We start from the raw sequence: 17,239 nt of genomic DNA, 5'->3' as shown, positions 1-17,239 counted from the left end.
CAATTTCTATGTTATATCTGTATTGCCCATCCAAGCCTGTACCCTGCATGTCCAATTCCTCACTTCATTGTTCCCCACATGACACACCACACAGTTTTCTACTCCAAATGCCCCTTCCTCACATTTCCCTCTCTTCACATGCTTGCACCCTACAAGTCCAATCTTCACTTGCTAGTAAAGACTGGACTTGCTAGTGTCCAATATGATTCCCTACTCACTTTCTGTTCTTCCCTATATGCCCCCCCATGCCTTCCATGCCCATTTCTCACTTGCTTGTGCCCCGCATGTTTTCTCTTCATCTGCCCGTATATCACATGCCCTATACTCACTTGTCCTCCACATTGCTCCTTTTTACCAGTCTGCACCCAGGACCACTAAGACACTTTGTGAACCCTGGCTCTGCTGTCCAAACATGGGGGTGCGGCTACGCCTGCTTGAAAAAATATTCCTTGTGAAGGGGGGCATTCATCTGCCTCCATGTCTGACTTCTGCCCCCACCATGTCCTAAAACAAGCTTTGGCCAAAATAATCAGTATCTTCCTCCCCCTCTATGCACCCCTGTTTGTGCCTCACATGCTCCACTCTTCTCCTTGAACCTATTTATCATGTGTCTGAAGTAGTCAAATGATAAAGTGATGCCGCATTGTCATTTGTGTACATTATTTCTATAGTGTTGACTGTGGACATTTTAGTCTACACAAGTGATTGCTATTGGCTTCTCAGAAAGACATAGGGCCTGATTCAGAGCCGGACGCAATTAGCGCTCGCTCGTCCTGAAAATAGGGGTGGCTATTCAAATGAACCGTTCGCTGTTTGCATTCTGTTCACGCCTCTAGGTCTGAACGAGCGAACAAAACTTGCGGTAGTATTTTGGGAAACTACGCCCCCTGACCGCTCGCATCCTATGTCATGTCCGCTATTTATTAGATTAATCGAGTACATCGAACAGGGTATGAACTGCTCGCTATTCTTGTCGGTTTTTGCTACCACAACTTTGCGAGCAGTTCTGGCTATAAAATAACCCAGTGACGTGGTCAATGACGCTGCTGTTTTAATTATGCACACCCATAAAATGCCCGTTTTGGCCTTTAAGCACGCCTGCGTTCTGATCTCCACTCCCCGTTTTCAAGCACCTTCCCCTGTTACCACCCACATACGCCTCATTCTGTCACTCAAATTATCAGGCATTCGCTATTTTGCGAGCACAGGAATTTCGACCGCACTGACTGGTTCGCGCATGCGTATAACGATCCGTACGCATGCGCAGTTGGCCAAACATCGCTCGGAGCGAACGAGCTGCCGCTTACGAGTGGCTCTGAATCAGGCCCATATTTCTTCAGGGCGTAACTAGGTATTTAAGGTCTGTAAGGCTCCCTATATATCACCCGATGGTGCAAAATGTATATAACACATGTAATATTGACAAGGAAACTGGGCCCCTCTAAGCTCTGGGCCCCATAGCGGCTGCACCCCTTGCACCTATTGTAGTTATGCCCATGTGTTTCTTCTTGTTAACAAAATGGTTAAATCTCAACCTCCATGGCACTAAACATGCAATTCTTTCATTTTCAAATAGTTTATTTTATTTCAATGCTTTAGTGATAGATCACAAGCCATACAAACAGTCTGTGCTATGATTCCTTATCCTACAGTAAATCCACTTAGCACTGCTGTTTGCAAGTCACATGTTTCCACCTCTTGGCCAACAACAGAACTACATACTGTAAGTAGAAGAAAATCAAGTTGCTTTATAAGATGCAGCTTTATTCACAAGCAAAATGTTATTAAAGTGGTCCTAGCAGGTTATTTTATAAATATATTGTATATTATATTTAAATGGTGACACAGCTAATGCACTAACTGTACTTTATTAATATTTCTACCACCCCTTAAGTGGTGTGAAAGTTTGGCACATTGGCATGACTTAAAAGTGTTTTGTTGCCATATAAAATTATGAATGCAAAAATAAATGTCGTTTTTTAAATTTTTGCAATAGTAAAACGCGTCACTGGATTTATACAGTTAGGAATGCCAGTGACCCACTAAGACCACTTATTGTCAATATTGCAATATTTATTTGTTTTGTATTTCACACCATACATTAATTCATAGTTCTGTACAATAAGTTGGTGCAAAATAGCAGTTTGTGATGTCATGAAAAATAAAATGTATATAACATATTGATCAAATATTGTTAATACTTTCCAAATAAGACATTATAATATGTGGGATGGAATCAGTACTGTTAAACCAAATTAAATATTCTACATACATTGGAAAAATATTATTTAAAACTATTGTGTAAAATGGACATTTTAATTTTACATAACTGAAAGGAAAGGAAATCTTACACTTAATTTTTATTTTGTAATTTTTATTTTTTCTAAATAATCACCATTGGAACACTGTGCTAAACTTTTTTAATATTTAAAACTAGCAGTTAATTATTAACCCTATGTCTTTCTTATAGGTAATATATGGGAGAATGCACTCACTGTAAATTATAAGTTATTAGAACTCACTGGGATTTTCTGGGATCATATAAAATCACAAGCCTGCAGGTCAGAAATATCTCACCTGACTTCTAATACTGCATATGTAATAACTTAAAGTAGGTGATGCACAGGGCCGGTTCTACGCATATGCTGGATATGCAGCCGAGTAGGGCGCCACATACAGGAGGGCACCCTGACCCAGCTGCAGCCAGCGATGTGCAGTTCAGGCTGGTGGATGGCAGTCAGACTGTGTTACTGTGACACAGCTGCCTGCCATTCTATTACCAGGGGCAGACCACAGCAACTGCTCCCTCAGTTTCTATTGGCGGGTTGGCCAGGCGATGTGACGTCATGACATCACGTCGCACTCACAGTGGCAAAGAAGGCTGGGGCTGGCCAGCCTGGATACCTGCGGCCAGCATTTTAGAAGAGTCCCAGACCTGAGGACTCGGAGAATGCGGGCGGTGGCGTGGCCATCGGCAGGCTCCAGTAATGTAAAAAATGCAGATGGGAGTCCCTCGTGGGTGCTGGTTCCTGGCCTGCCTGGTGGTCAATCGGCGAGTGCACACTCCCCAGAGCCTCTCTGCTGTATTTCCTGTGGATATATATATACACATACATACATACATATACACATACACACCCACAGTAAATACAGCAGGAGAGGCTCTGGGGAGTGTGGTACTGCCTGCACTCACTGAGTGTGAGTGACCACCAGGAATGGCTTTTCCCATGAGACCATGTCCCCTTAATTTTTTTCGGATGCGCGCACAGTACCACTGGGGGCACCGGAAACAAAGTTCAGCTTACCTCAAAAATTTGTCTCAGGCCAGTCCTGGTGATGCATTAGTCTTTAAAGTACACATGAGTACTGAAGTGATGACATCAGAACTTACCATTTCTCTATATATTTCTCACTGCTAAGAAAAATGACATCACCTTATTGGACACGCATGAGCACACTCTAAACAGCTAGTGTCTTTTAGAGTAAAGGCTTCCATACACGGGGCGATAAAGCAGGTGACTCGACTAATTGGTGCAATTTGCCAGCTATATCGCACCGTGTATGGCCCTGATGTCGGGCCATACACGGTGCGCATCGTTCATCGTTGCAGTCACACATGTCAGATTTGCTTTTAGATATGAATGATTTTTATAATCGTTATCGTTCAGATCTGACAGAAAATCTGACCGTGTGAACGCACCCTAAGCAAACATTGTATTTTAAAGTGTTTATAGACATATTAATATAACTTGGACATGAAATTCCTATTTGTAATCTGAATATCCTTTTATTTTGGTGATCATCTAACATAGAACTTACAATAATTACATAAATGTAAAGATTACTAAAATAAGTGAAGCTCTGAATATAGGTACAGTGTATATTATAAATGTTGTCTTCATTTGTTTTTGTAGTAGGGAATAAATATGTTGCAGTTATTTTAATGTTCCATTATTTCTAAGCTAAATTTCATATTTTGCTCATAATCTTTTATTACTGTGCAATTTATTTTTTCACCATTATATTATGCATTAATATATACAATGTAAAATGCACAGTAATGCAACTGAATGTCTTTGTGAGGTTTATATTGTTCAATCTGGCTTCATTTCGACCTGTCATCATATCGTCTGACGTTTAGTTATTTTTATTTAAGGGACCTGTGATACCCATAATCCGCTGTTCAGCTTCATTTTTGACAGGGAAACTGAGGATATATTACTCTGCCTGGCTATCTTGCATAATGTTGGTCTCCCTTTCTCCTTGATGACTTTATAATACTCTTGCATATATGCCCACCTTTATGTACACAAGTAGAGAAAGGGAAGGTAGCTTTGGAGCCCCTTCTTACATATATATGAATCAATACTAGCATGAGACATACAGGGGTATTCAATAAGGAGCAAAAACTCAGTTTCTGCGAGGTTTTCGCTCGGATGACGTCATTTTCGCCGGTTTGACTTTTACACCGTATTCAATTTCAAAGACTTTTCGCAGGTTCGAAAAGTCTTTGAAAGAAAACGGGGATAACTTTTTCACCACTGAATAGGTGGCGAAAAAAAGTGCAGAATTGGGGTTTAGGGGTGCAGGCTTAAAAAAATTAGCCTGCATCCCTGGGAATGTCATTTTAAAATAAACTGTCAAAGTTCCCAAAAAAAATAGGGACACCCCAAAAACATTATTTAAAATTTGGGGTGAAAAAAAAATGGGGAAAAAAGTGTTTAAAAATAGGGAAATAGGTTCAGGGCTATTCTGCAAATATGCGCCAGGTGTATTCTAGAATAGGTTATTAGCGGCAGGTGTATATTTGCAGAATTTTTAAATAAAGACTTTAGGGACTTAAAAATATGCTAGTACCCATTTTCATGTACCCCAAATTTGTTGGGACCACTTAAAAAAATGAAAAAAGCCCCTAAGTGCTCTTCTGCAACACTTCTTCAATGTCGGGAAATAAACACCTGCCGCAGCTATTTAAAACCCCGACTTTCATTTGCAGGCTAAAATGAGGGTACCCATAGTGATCCCCCATGTTTTTACAGCTTTAGGGGGGTCCTACAATTTATTCCAGGAAAATCTCATTTTTTTTCGCAGATCCCACTTCGCAGGTTCCCATTTTCGTAGCTTTTATATTGTATACGGGGATAAAGCGGGTGCGCGCCCGATACTTTATCCTTGGAAAATCTCCGATGTGGAGCGAAAGTCCAGCACAGACTTTTCGCTCCCATATTGATTACCCCTGATAGTGTTGGGACCTAGGCTCTGCAGAGCAGGACATGCATGTACACATGCAGAAAATGGCACAACAACCTTTGTGATAAGAGTTTAACACAAAATAAATGCGGTCAAGATAACATTACAAAACAAATACAAACAAGAACAAGACAATGGAAACACAACTAACAAGCATAGAGAAACAGGGGGACTGGCAGAGTCATTTGAATAATGTAGCAGCTTGCGGCAAAGAATCCAACGTTAGCAAGGTAATGCTGAAATCGAAGCGGAATCAGGGTAACGTGCAGTCCAGGGAACAGAACTGTGACACAGACAGAATGTAGGAACACTCCAGGCCTAGGATACAGACCGCAATCAGGCTGAAATGGCATAAATAGGTTTCAAAATAAAGTAAAATAATGAAGAAAAAAATGTTGAGGAACTGGAAATCACCAGTGGGGGATATATAGGCTCCTAAATTAGAGAAGCAGGCTCAGCAATCAGACTGCTGCCACCACTTGTTGCAAACATAAAGCACAGGCTATCATAATCACTGGGATTAATACTTTCACTGCTACAGAGGTAATAGGGCCTGATTCAAGGTATGTCAATGTTTGCTCAGTTAGTCAATGTTTTTACTGTGCATGCATCTGAGTCGCACTGTGCATGTGCTGCAATGGATTTAAGTTGATAGTCATAGGACCTCATTGAGACCCGGTTGCAAGCGCTGAGCAACCGGGTCTGCAAGCCCCGGAGCAACTGCGTGTGCAAGCCCTGGAGCGAGAATTCTCTTGCTCCGGAGCTCACTACAAAAGGGGCGGCTGTCGATGTTGATCGACAGCTCGCCCCGATTTGTAGGCGTGGCAGGGGGGTGGTTTCACAAACTGAATCGTTCCTTAAGGAACACCTGCCCTTTTGTGGGCAGCCGCACTGACATCAGCAGTGATGTCAGTGGGGAGCTTCCTGCTCGATCAGAGCAGGAAGCTCCCTGGGGTTTTGCGGTTGCCAAGACCCAACTTAGGGTCTCATCGCAAGCCCTGATGGTCGCGATGGTCTTGACCATCGCGACCATTAACCTGGTCGGTCGCTAAAGCTGTGGGTGGTAACCCACAGCTTAGCTAGCGACCAGGAGGCCGCACTTCAGAAGGCAAGCGGCCGCCCTCATTCAGAGCGAGCGCTCGCTTCTTGCAACCGCCTCTGAATGAGGGCCTTAGTGTGATGCCCTGGCAGTGAGCTTTTGCATTTTACCTGCCACCCCCATTACCTCCCACAGTCATGTCGCGACTATTTCAGATCCGATGGACATTCTAAGCAACCATAGGGTTGCTCAGAACTTCGATGGTCCAACCGATGCTGCGTCTTTGTATGCATCGGCAGATTTGAGATTCTGACAGTGGGTGTCTTTGTACAAACGACAGCAGCTGTGGCATTAGCATATCAGGCCCATAGTCATGGCTTTGAAACAACTCTTCTATGTAGCCAAGGACGTATCCAGGGGTAAACGCAGGATTTTTAGAAGGGAGGTTTTCAAATGCTCAATCTATAGTCTGCCTCATACAAAGTGTAGTGTATGTAATACTTCAGACATATAAAGGACCAGTGATCACAGTATGCTATCAAATGCGGTAGTCAGGCTGAAATTAATGGGGTTTTTTTCTGCCTGTGGGAGCATTGGAGCAAATAGGAGAGTCTAGGGGAGCAGCAGAAGAACATAGAACCGGCTCTGGACATATGTCGACATTAAACACAAGGGTTAGGTTTAAGGGCTAGGGATTAATGATAGGCATACCTTAGCAATGCCTTGTCGAAATTCTGACTTTGTTGACATTTCATCAGTGTTGACAAGATGAAAGTCGACATGGTCATTGTTGTACTAATATCCCATATTAAATATACAGTACATGTATAATATAACCAGCAGGAGACAGAATTCTGCTTTCTAAGCATACATTCTCCCACCTCATTGTAAGACACCTGTCTCTTCTTGCTGGCAGCTGCTCTCTGGTTTCTCTGGTCCGGTGTACTTGGTAATAAAAGCCGTTGCCACTCAGCATGCATAGCAACTCTACTCTGTCCATTATATAGCATGTTGTGGCCATGAATACATTTGTGAGTGTACCTGGCAGCTGTTTAGCATTCCCACAATTTGTAAGAACAAAATGTATATATTTTTTTTCCGATTGTCATTTTATTTGCAAGCTATACCTGTCCACTGAACCCATCCTAAAAGCTGACCAAACACCCTGCGCTTTAGATTATATTGATATAGCTATACTGTGCAAAAGTTTTAGGCAGGTGTGGGAAAAAATGCTGCAAAGTAAGAATGCTTTCGAAAATAGAAGTGTTAATAGTTTATTTTTAATTAACAAAATGCAAAGTGAATGAACAGAAGATAAATCTAAATCAAATCAATATTTGGTGTGACCCCCTTTTACATTCAAAACCGCATCAATTATTCTAGGTACACTTGCACAAAATCAGAGATTTTGTAGTATTATAGTCAGGTGTATGATTAACCAATCATACCAAATGATCATCATTTTCATATGTAGGTTGAAAGGTAGGGCCTGATTCACCAAGGAACGCACAGGAGAGAATGCTCGCACTTGGCTGATATTTCGGAACTGTGCATGCGAATGCATCACAATGCATGTGCGCGAACTAGCCAGTGCGATCAGGCTACGGTACACAGACCACATGCAGTGTGTACGCAGACCCTTCCGAAATTGATTGACAGGAAGTGCCATATGTGGGTGGTGTCGGGGGGTTGTCAGCTGAACGCAGGCGTGCCTGAGCGTTGGGATGCCATTATATGGGCGTGCATAATTAAGGCAGTACAGCGGCATACCCAGCCACACCATAAGCTACACACAGGAAGTGGCCTAAATCCTGCGGCAGGTCAGCTCAACCACTATGATGCAAAAATGGCAGCAGGTGCTCTGGACTGGTGAGTCAAAATATGAAATATTTGGCTGTAACAGAAGGCAGTTTGTTCGCCGGAGAGCTAGAGAGTGGTACAATAATGAGTGTCTGCACGCAACAGTGAAGCATGGTGGAGGTTCCTTGCAAGTTTGGGGCTGCATTTCAGCAAATGGAGTTGAGAATTTGGTCAGGATTAATGGTGTCCTCAATGCTGAGAAATACAGGCACATTAACAGAGGCATTTAGGGCATACCTGCCTACCCTCCCGCATACCGCGGGAGCCTCCCGCTATGAGCTGGGAGCTCCCGCTACCCCGGAAAGAATGAAGAATCCCCCAGATTTCTACACTGCCCAGTTTAACTACATACTGCGCATGCGCAAGTCTGCTGTAGCGGGGACGGGTCCCAGGCGTGAGGACGTCACAACGTGTGATGTCATTTCATGTAATACGATGGGCCGGCCACTGCGGGGTTGCTAGTAGCAGTGGCAGACTAGCCCTGCCCCTGTGACTTACTATCATTCAGTGAGTCACTACCCTCCGAATCTGCATGATGGCAGCGGCGGTAGCGTCTCTCCTCCCCAGCAGCCAGCCCAAGCCCCTCCTGCCCACCATCTTATTGGATAATAAGTGTAAGTAGAGAGCGTGCTGGGCAGGAGGGCATATTTCCCACTGGCCGGTACACTGTGAAAGATATGGGGCTACGACTAGGAGTCAGGCAGAGGACGCTCCCCAACCGCGATTGCAGCAGCCAAACAACATTCTCTGCCTGCCTCCCAGGGTCCTGCCATTTCCACAGTCCTCCTGACATGCAGCGTTACAGGGCCAGGCTGCTAGCATATAGATTGGTGGATGGCGCTGGCCATCCACCAATCACAGTGATAGGAGCATCTAAACGTTGATTGGTGGATAGCTGGAGCTATCCACCTATTAGTGAAAGCTGCAGTGCAGGCAGCCACATTGAATGGATGAGTGTCGAAGTCAGAGAGAAGAGTCAGACCACAGCAGCAGCAGCAGCAGCAGAAGGATGGTGAGTACTGAGGTCTCATTTAAAATGTGATTTTCAATCAGTTTTAAAAGCACTTGTAACATGATTTTAATTGAGAGTGAAAGGGGAGGTGCGGTAGGTAAGGGAAGGACACTGCTGGGACATGCTATTAGGTGAGGGACATGGGGGGCACTGCTAGGACATGCTATTAGTTGGGGGGGTTGTAAGGTATGAGGGGGACACTGCTGTGACATGCTATTACTTGAGGGGGAAGTCAGGCATGGGGGGGCACTGCTGTGACACGCTATTACTTGGGGGGGTTGTCAGGTATGAGGGGGGAAACTGCTGTGACATGCTATTACTTGGGGGGGTTGTCAGGTGTGAGGGGGACACTGCTGTGACATGCTAGTACTTGGGGGTGTTGTCAGGCATGTGGGGGCACTGCTGTGACATGCTATTAGTGGGGGGATTGTCAGGCATGGGGGGGCACTGCTGGGACATTCTATGACTTGGGGGGTTGTCAGGCATGGGGGGGCACTGCTGGGACATGCTATTACTTGGGTGGTTGTCAGGCATGGGGAGGCACTGCTGGGACATGCTATTACTTGGGGGGTTGTCAGGCATGGGGGGGCACTGCTGGGACATGCTATTAGTTGGGGGGGTTGCCAGGTATGAGGTGGAGCACTATTTGGACATGCTATTAGGTGAGGGAGATGGGTGTTGTTAGGCATGGGGGGGGGCACTGCTGAGACATGCTATTAGGTGAGGGAGAAGGGATTGTCAGGTATGAGGGGGGGCACTGCTGGGACATGCTATTAGTTGAGGGAGAAGGGTCTGGGGGCAGTTCTGGGATAAGATTTGAATTGAGGGAGTTGTCAGGTTTGAGCTGATTATTATAGTACATTAAGTTTGGAGGGGGTGATTGTGAGGACTAGGGTAGGTTTCCAGTTGAGGGAGGGGGTTTGTCATGTGTGGGGTATAATCACAATTTAGGGAGGCTGATGTGGGGTCTAATTTGAAACTGAGTAGGAAGGGGATGTCAGATCTGGAAACTTAGTTTTAATGAGGAGGGGAAGGGGCATGTGTCAGATTTGCAATGACTTAGGCGAGACTTCCATTTACCGGGACCCCTTTTCATATGCTGTTCAGGGGTGTATCTAGTGATCCAAGCGCCCCTGGCAATGTAATGGACTGGTGCCCCCCCCCTATGCAGTGCCCCCAATAGTAATTCCCCAGTAGTAATCCCCTCTATGCTGCATTGCCCCCAGTAGTAGCCCCCCTATACAGTGCCCCCAGTAGTAGCCCCCCTATACAGTGCCCCCAGTAGTAGTCCCCCCATACAGTGCCCCCCAGTAGTAGACCCCGGTAGTAGTACCCCCCTACACAGTGCCCCCCAGTAGTAGTACCCCCCAAAATTGCCCCCAGTATTGACCACCCCTATACAGTGCCCCCAGTAGTGGCCACCCACCCCCTAAATTGCCCCAGTAGTGGCCACCCCTATACAGTGTCCCCAGTAGTAGTCCTCCCATAGAGTGCCCCCCAGTAGTAGTACCCCCCTATACAGTGCCCCCAGTAGTGGCCACCCATCCCCTAAATTGCTCCCAGTAGTGGCCACCCCTATACAGTGCTCCCAGTAGTGGCCACTCCTATACAGTGCACCCCAGTAGCGGCGAACCCCCCATAAAGTGCCCCCAGTAGCGGCCACCTCCTATTTCAGTGCCCCCCCTGTAGTGCCAGGCTTACACACACAAACACACACAAAGAACAAAAAAAAATTCAACTTACCTGATCCCTGCTCCTGACGCGACCGCCGCTGTCCGCTATGAGTCCCGGACACTCTTTTCCAGCATGGGAGAGACGTCATGACGTATGACGTCTCTCCCATCACATGCTGCGTGGGAGACGGCACACGGAGCTCATTAGTGAGCTCCAGCCGGCTCCCTCCGCGGACGACGCAGCAGCAAATGAGAGTCTGTCTGACTCTCATTAGCTGGCTGCTATTACAAACACACAGCCGACGCTGGCAGATGTGCGTTTGTAAACTGTGTAGGGCTTACTGCTATCACTGCGGTCTGCCCTACACTTGTGGGGCCGGGGGACTTGTCCACCCCTTGGCTACTGATGGCACTGCCGGATGGCGCCCCCCCTTTGGTCGGCGCCCCTGGCGAGTGCCATCCTGGCCAATGGGTACATATGCCTCTGATGCTATTATTCTGCTGACTTTGGGTAGGTACACCCGGGTTACTGGTTGTGTACAAATTGCTGGAAAGGTGCCTACACACATGGCGATATTTTATCCGATCTGGCCGATTCCGACGCATCGGAACGACAGATCGTGTAAAATATGCCCAAATCATGAGTCCCCACTCACGATCACGATGCGATGCGCGTCCCCACAGGTCGCACATCTCATCTTCAGATCTGCCGTGCTGTAGGGCAGATCTGACAATCTCAAGGCACGATGCATTGGATAGTTTATTAGGTACGATAGATCGTGTGTCAAATTGGCAGCTTTTTCAGACCAAATTGTGCCCACGACTGCAGAGGAGCTCCCGGGGAGAGTTCAGGCGGAAATCGTACACATCGTGGGATTGTGAGCACATCGCTATGTGTGTAGGCACCTTTAGATCCCTGGTGTAAAGCTGGGTACACACTAGACGATTTTTTAAACGATTTGTAATTTTCCGACAGATCAGAATGCCAAATTGTTCAAATCGTTTATGCACTATGCGCATAAGGGTGTCGTCCTTCTCTTCTTAAGACATGTACTGTAGTTAACGATCTAAAGCCCGAACAATGCAAGATATATCGTTTGGTCGTTTTGAAGATGGCTCAGTGTGTATGAACTATTGTTTGTCTCTCAGAATGCTCCGTAATCGGGATGTCCATTACATCGTTTGCACATCGTCTAATGTGTACCCAGCTGTTTTTATTGTTGAGCACTTGTAGAAAACCAGAGCCACTTGCTTGTATGGGAGATACCAGACTTTTCAACTACATATCAGACTATAGGCTTATATGATTTGATACCAGTTGATGTATATACTGTAGCAGAGTTGTGGTTGGAACCTATTGCAAACACATTCTAATATGCTTATGACTTTAATATTCCTGTTGTATAAATTCCAGGTTTTTATATGTCCTTAGTTACAACCCATACACACACCTGCTCTGGCAGCATGCTGCTCATAATACTATAAGTTTCAACTTCCACTACAGGACACACCCCTTAGTGGTAATAGATATGCCCATAGGTGGAGCTAGCCACACCCTTTGGGTGGAACTGGTCACGCCCCCTTGGCGGCGCACTGCACATTCTACTACCATCTGCAATCTCCCTGAAAGTAGTTTTCAAAAGTAGGCAATTATGATTTAGGGGCCTCACCTCCGGAGCTAAGTACTTTGCAGTACGGTGACACTCTACACAGTAAAGATGGCACCAGCTGCACATGAGATGAGCAGTAGCCCGGCAGTGATGTCATCAGGTTGAAGGTCGCTACTCCCTCTGACTCTTACTCCTAGCACCGAGTATGTACAGTAGAGAGAGGAGACAGTGCCAGAGCTAAATGCTTTCTAACAGTTTTTTTTTCTCACAATTTTTGAGGATGCACTCTTTTCTGATGGCTGGTAGCGCTGCTGATTGCAGGAATAATTGCTACCATTTCCATCTTCCTGCCTTAAATGCCCACCTAAACATCCTGCCTGATCAACATAGAATGAAGATGCAAACATTGCTCTATCCATTATGTTGCAAGCTATCTTAGGCCATGAAGGAGTTAAATTATCTTTATATTTATGTTCTGGTTTCACCTTCACAATCACTAACCCAGTCACATAAAACAACTTAATCCTTTACTGATTTTATTGCGATGAAATGCTTGAAAATTAATTGAGAGGCTAATTGAATACAATTACCAAAAGCTTTAGTTTAACAGTTAAGAAAAGGTTTGTGGTTTGTTTTGAAACTGATATTTATAGCATATTTAGATATTGCTTCCATGATCTTTATTCCAGACTTTATTTATGGTTAATTATCTTCTTCCATTCAGATGTATTATTAAGGAATCGGTATGTAATACCGCCGGTTGCATGGCCGGAAGTTCGATTCCCGGCAGTGTAAGGCCGACAGTGGAACAGATCCCGGCAGCGGCAGCCCGACAGCGCAGGAAATCCAGATTTTCCCCAGGTAAGTATGAACTAACCTAACCTACCCCCCTAACCCTAGCCCTCCCTTAGGGGTGCCTAACCCTAACCTCCCCAAGTGCCTAACCCTAATCCCCCCTCTAAGTGCCTAAACCTAACCCCCCTTCCCCGCTGCCTAAATCTAAGTCCCCCGGGGGGGTGCCTAACCCCTACCCCCCCCAGGGGTGCCTAACCCTAACCCTCCCTCCCCCTAGACTAACCCTAACCTCCCAGGGGTGCCTAAACCTAACCCCCCCCCCTTCCCCGCTGCCTAAACCTAAGTCCCCCGTGGGGGGTGCCTAACCCTAACCTCCCCCCGGGGGTGCCTAACCCTCCCTCCCCCTAGCCTAACCCTAACCTCCCAGGGGGGTGCCTAACCCTAAGCCCCCCTCCCGGGAGCCCTAAACCTAACCCTCCCCCTCCCCTGCGGCTGTCCGCTTGCGGCGCCCGGCATCCCTTCGATTGGAATGCCGGGCGCCGGTCTCCCGGTGTCGGTGAAATGAGCGGCGTCTACATTTGGACGCAGGTCATTTCAACCTCGCCGGGATATGACAGTCGGGAAACCGGCTGTGGGTATAATGTCAGCCGGCTTCCCGATTGCATCCCATTATTAAAGTGGACAAACCGTCTGTAGCCGATATTTATGCTGTTCAGCGATTATCGGCCAACTGCGCATGCATCTTTTCCTCAATGCGCACATGCGGTGATTGAATTGCGATCAAATGTGACTACGGTTGTAGTGAGGATCTATTTGCAAGTGATTGACAGACAGAGGCTGTTTTGTGGGAAGTAATAGGGAGTGGCGGCGAAAACACGGGAGTACCGTGACAGTTTTCAGGGCGAGTATTTACCTACATCCGTGATCCCATACACAGAAAATATGGTGCCGGCGTCTCCGTTCCCACGGCCAATCTGCACGACCTTAGGATTACTCAGATAAGGCTTACCATAAAACTGGGACACTCATGAATTACACAGGTTCTGTGGCTGGCTGACTTTAATCCTTTATTTCACATGGTTTTAATCAGCCACAGAACCTGTGTAATTCATTGGTGTCCCAGTGTAAAGGGATAGTATGGTAAGCCTAACTCAGATGGTCAAAATATCTGTGACCACCGCTGCATGTTTACATGCACTTGCTTGGAACTGCAAAGTCACTGGTGGGTATCTCAATAAATTTCCAGGTGGCTGCATGCATTAGCATGTTTACGCACAGCAGCGGCATACAGGATCGCAGCTGTGTTTGCATTAGTGAATATCTGAATCAGGCCCTGGATCCTGTGATCATTCTTGCAGCAATGGGGTGTATTCCAGCAGGTCAGTAGTTAAGTTCTTTCACATGCACCTGATTCTACAATCCAAGAACTCTAAATAATCTGGCTGGGCCACATACTCCCCAAGAGATCATTTTGTTTGGTTGGCCTGTAGGGTCTGGTTTGTTTCCAGTCTTTTTAGGTTTCAGTTTCCTTGGTGAATTCCCTGATTGATTTAGGATGGTATGACCCAGCGATGTAGCGATGCGATGTAACAATACATTGCATGCCCCATACACTCTGCACCATCCGGCGTACTACAGTGTAATGTATTGTTACATGCAGGGGCGGATTAATAATGTAGCGGTGGAGCTTCAGCTCCAGGCTGCCCCATGAAAATAGGCCCACAGCATCCTTTGCAAAGCACAGCAGTGATGACAGGCATTTTATTTTCTTCCTGTAACCACCAAAATCATTCACCTCCTGGCTGCCAGTGTCCAGCCCCAGGCTGAACTGAAGCATCACTAGACACTAATTCACCCCCAATCCCCGTCCGCTTAAAGCCCCGCCCACCTCGGAGCAACCTCAAGCTCCGCCCCCAACCAACCCAATGCTCCACCCCCGGATCGTTCTAAGCTCCTCCACCGGTCAATGGAGCAAGGCATAGTGGCACTGCTGTCGCTCGTTGGTGCGGACGGGACCCTGCAGTGAGTGATATATTAGTGACAGCCTGAGCCATGTCTGCTGATTGCAGCTCTGCCAGCAGGCAATGAATGGTATATGGAGGAGGAGTCAGGCAAAAGAGAGGAGCAGGGAGAAGATGTGCAGGAGGGAGTGAAGCAGATGGAGCAGATGAACCAGCTTGTAAGAACAGCTCAAGGGACCCATAAGAGAGAGCCCCTCTGTAGGAGAGTGTGTGCATGGAGTGGGATTGTGGGAACCCACGAGAAGAGGTGAGCAGAAAGAGTGCCTGCTGCTTTGTCCAGTGCTGGGGGTGCTGGGAGAAGTGGCACCTGCACTGCAGCAGAATCTAGTGAGCGCCTTTTATCAAAGTCCTTTTTAAAAAAAAAAAAAAAATGCTGCCCACATAAGCCTCATTCCTGCCTAAAGTTCCTTATGAGTGTTGGGTACACACTATGCCACAAGGGCATTTTAAGAGAGGAGGGGGCCTGTGTGCAGCCTCCGTTAGAGCTCCCTCCGCTCTGTCAGCACACCATGCGCTGTAGATTCTGGCACCCGCGCCTTTTTTTCCGAGGACATCTTTTCTGCGCATGCGCAGGTCACTGGGAAAATGTCCGCTGCCATTTTCCCAGTGAGTTTTTGCTGCACTGCAGCGCCGGTTCGGCACTGTGGAGCAACACATCGGAATCTGAGGAGAGGTATTTATTAACTATGGGTTCAGGGTGTGTGGTGCACCTTGCACCCATTATAAAGACGCCTATGCAATGGCATATGTCGTTTGTACAGCCAGCAATGACAAATTGCATAGTGCATTTGTGGGTCTGTAAAAACGATGTGTCTGTGAACAACGTGGCTCACAGATATATCGGTACATCTCCCTGTGTGTACAGGTGACTCATGACAACCCATACACTAGTCGCAGGAACCACGCATACTGACATCACTACTGAGCAGATATTTGAATGTTGTGATGTTTTTCCAGACATCAAGCGTCCCATTAATAAGTATGTATCACTTACCTAATCGGCCACTTGGTCGGGGGGCTGCAGTTCGGCCGCTCAGTCGCTTTAGTGGGTACCAAATGCCAAGAGTGTGCAAAGCTGTCATCCAAGCAAAAGGGGGCTACTTTGAGGAATCTAAATATAAAACATATTTTGATTTGTTTAACACTTTTTTGTTTACAACATAATTCCATATGTGTTCTTTCATAGTTTTGAGGTCTTCGGTATTAATCTACTGTGTTGAAAATAATTGAAATAAACAAAAAACATTAAATGAGAAGGTGTGTCCAAACTTTTGACTGGTACATACATATATATATATATATGTTTGATTTATCCCAATGCAGGGGCCATGGTGTGTAGCTGTGTATGGCAGTGACTTGGATGCTTGGTGTATTATATGGCGGTCACTGTAATTCTCTCATAGGCTACTATAAGCTTCATGTTCTGGAGCTTGGTAAATCCGACAGCGCTGGTCACATCCCCTGTAGCAGCACACAATAGGCCCGTCATACATTTCAGCTCCAGGCCCTTGTGGACATTAATCTGGCACTGGTTACATGCTGCATGTAACTGCACCACGTCGTTCATTGCATCTTCCCATTTGACATACGGGACAGTAGATGGGGCGATGCAATGAATGGCCATCAGGAATTGGCGTACACACTATACAATGTGTACGATATATCATTAGAATTCGCATCTGAACAATATTATCGTACCATACATCATAAAGGGGTCTATTTACTAAGCAGTGTTAGGAGACAGAGTGAAATGGGATAAGGTGCCAGCCAATCAGCTCCTAACTGCCATCTCACAGGCTGTGTTTGAAAAATGACAGTTGGGAGCTGATTGGCTGGCACCTTATCACTTTTCCCTCTGTCTCCTAACACTGCTTAGTAAACAGACCCCATAGTGTGTTCACAGCTTAAGATACCTTTGCCCTGCTGGGAACTATGGCCCTCATTCAGAGCCACTCGCTAGCGGCAGTACGCTCGTTCCG

This window comes from Taudactylus pleione, unplaced genomic scaffold (genome assembly GCF_031769625.1).
Source record: "Taudactylus pleione unplaced genomic scaffold, aTauple2 ptg000086l, whole genome shotgun sequence".
In the NCBI taxonomy this organism is placed as follows: domain Eukaryota; kingdom Metazoa; phylum Chordata; class Amphibia; order Anura; family Myobatrachidae; genus Taudactylus; species Taudactylus pleione.
Note: the sequence above shows the minus strand (reverse complement) of the source record.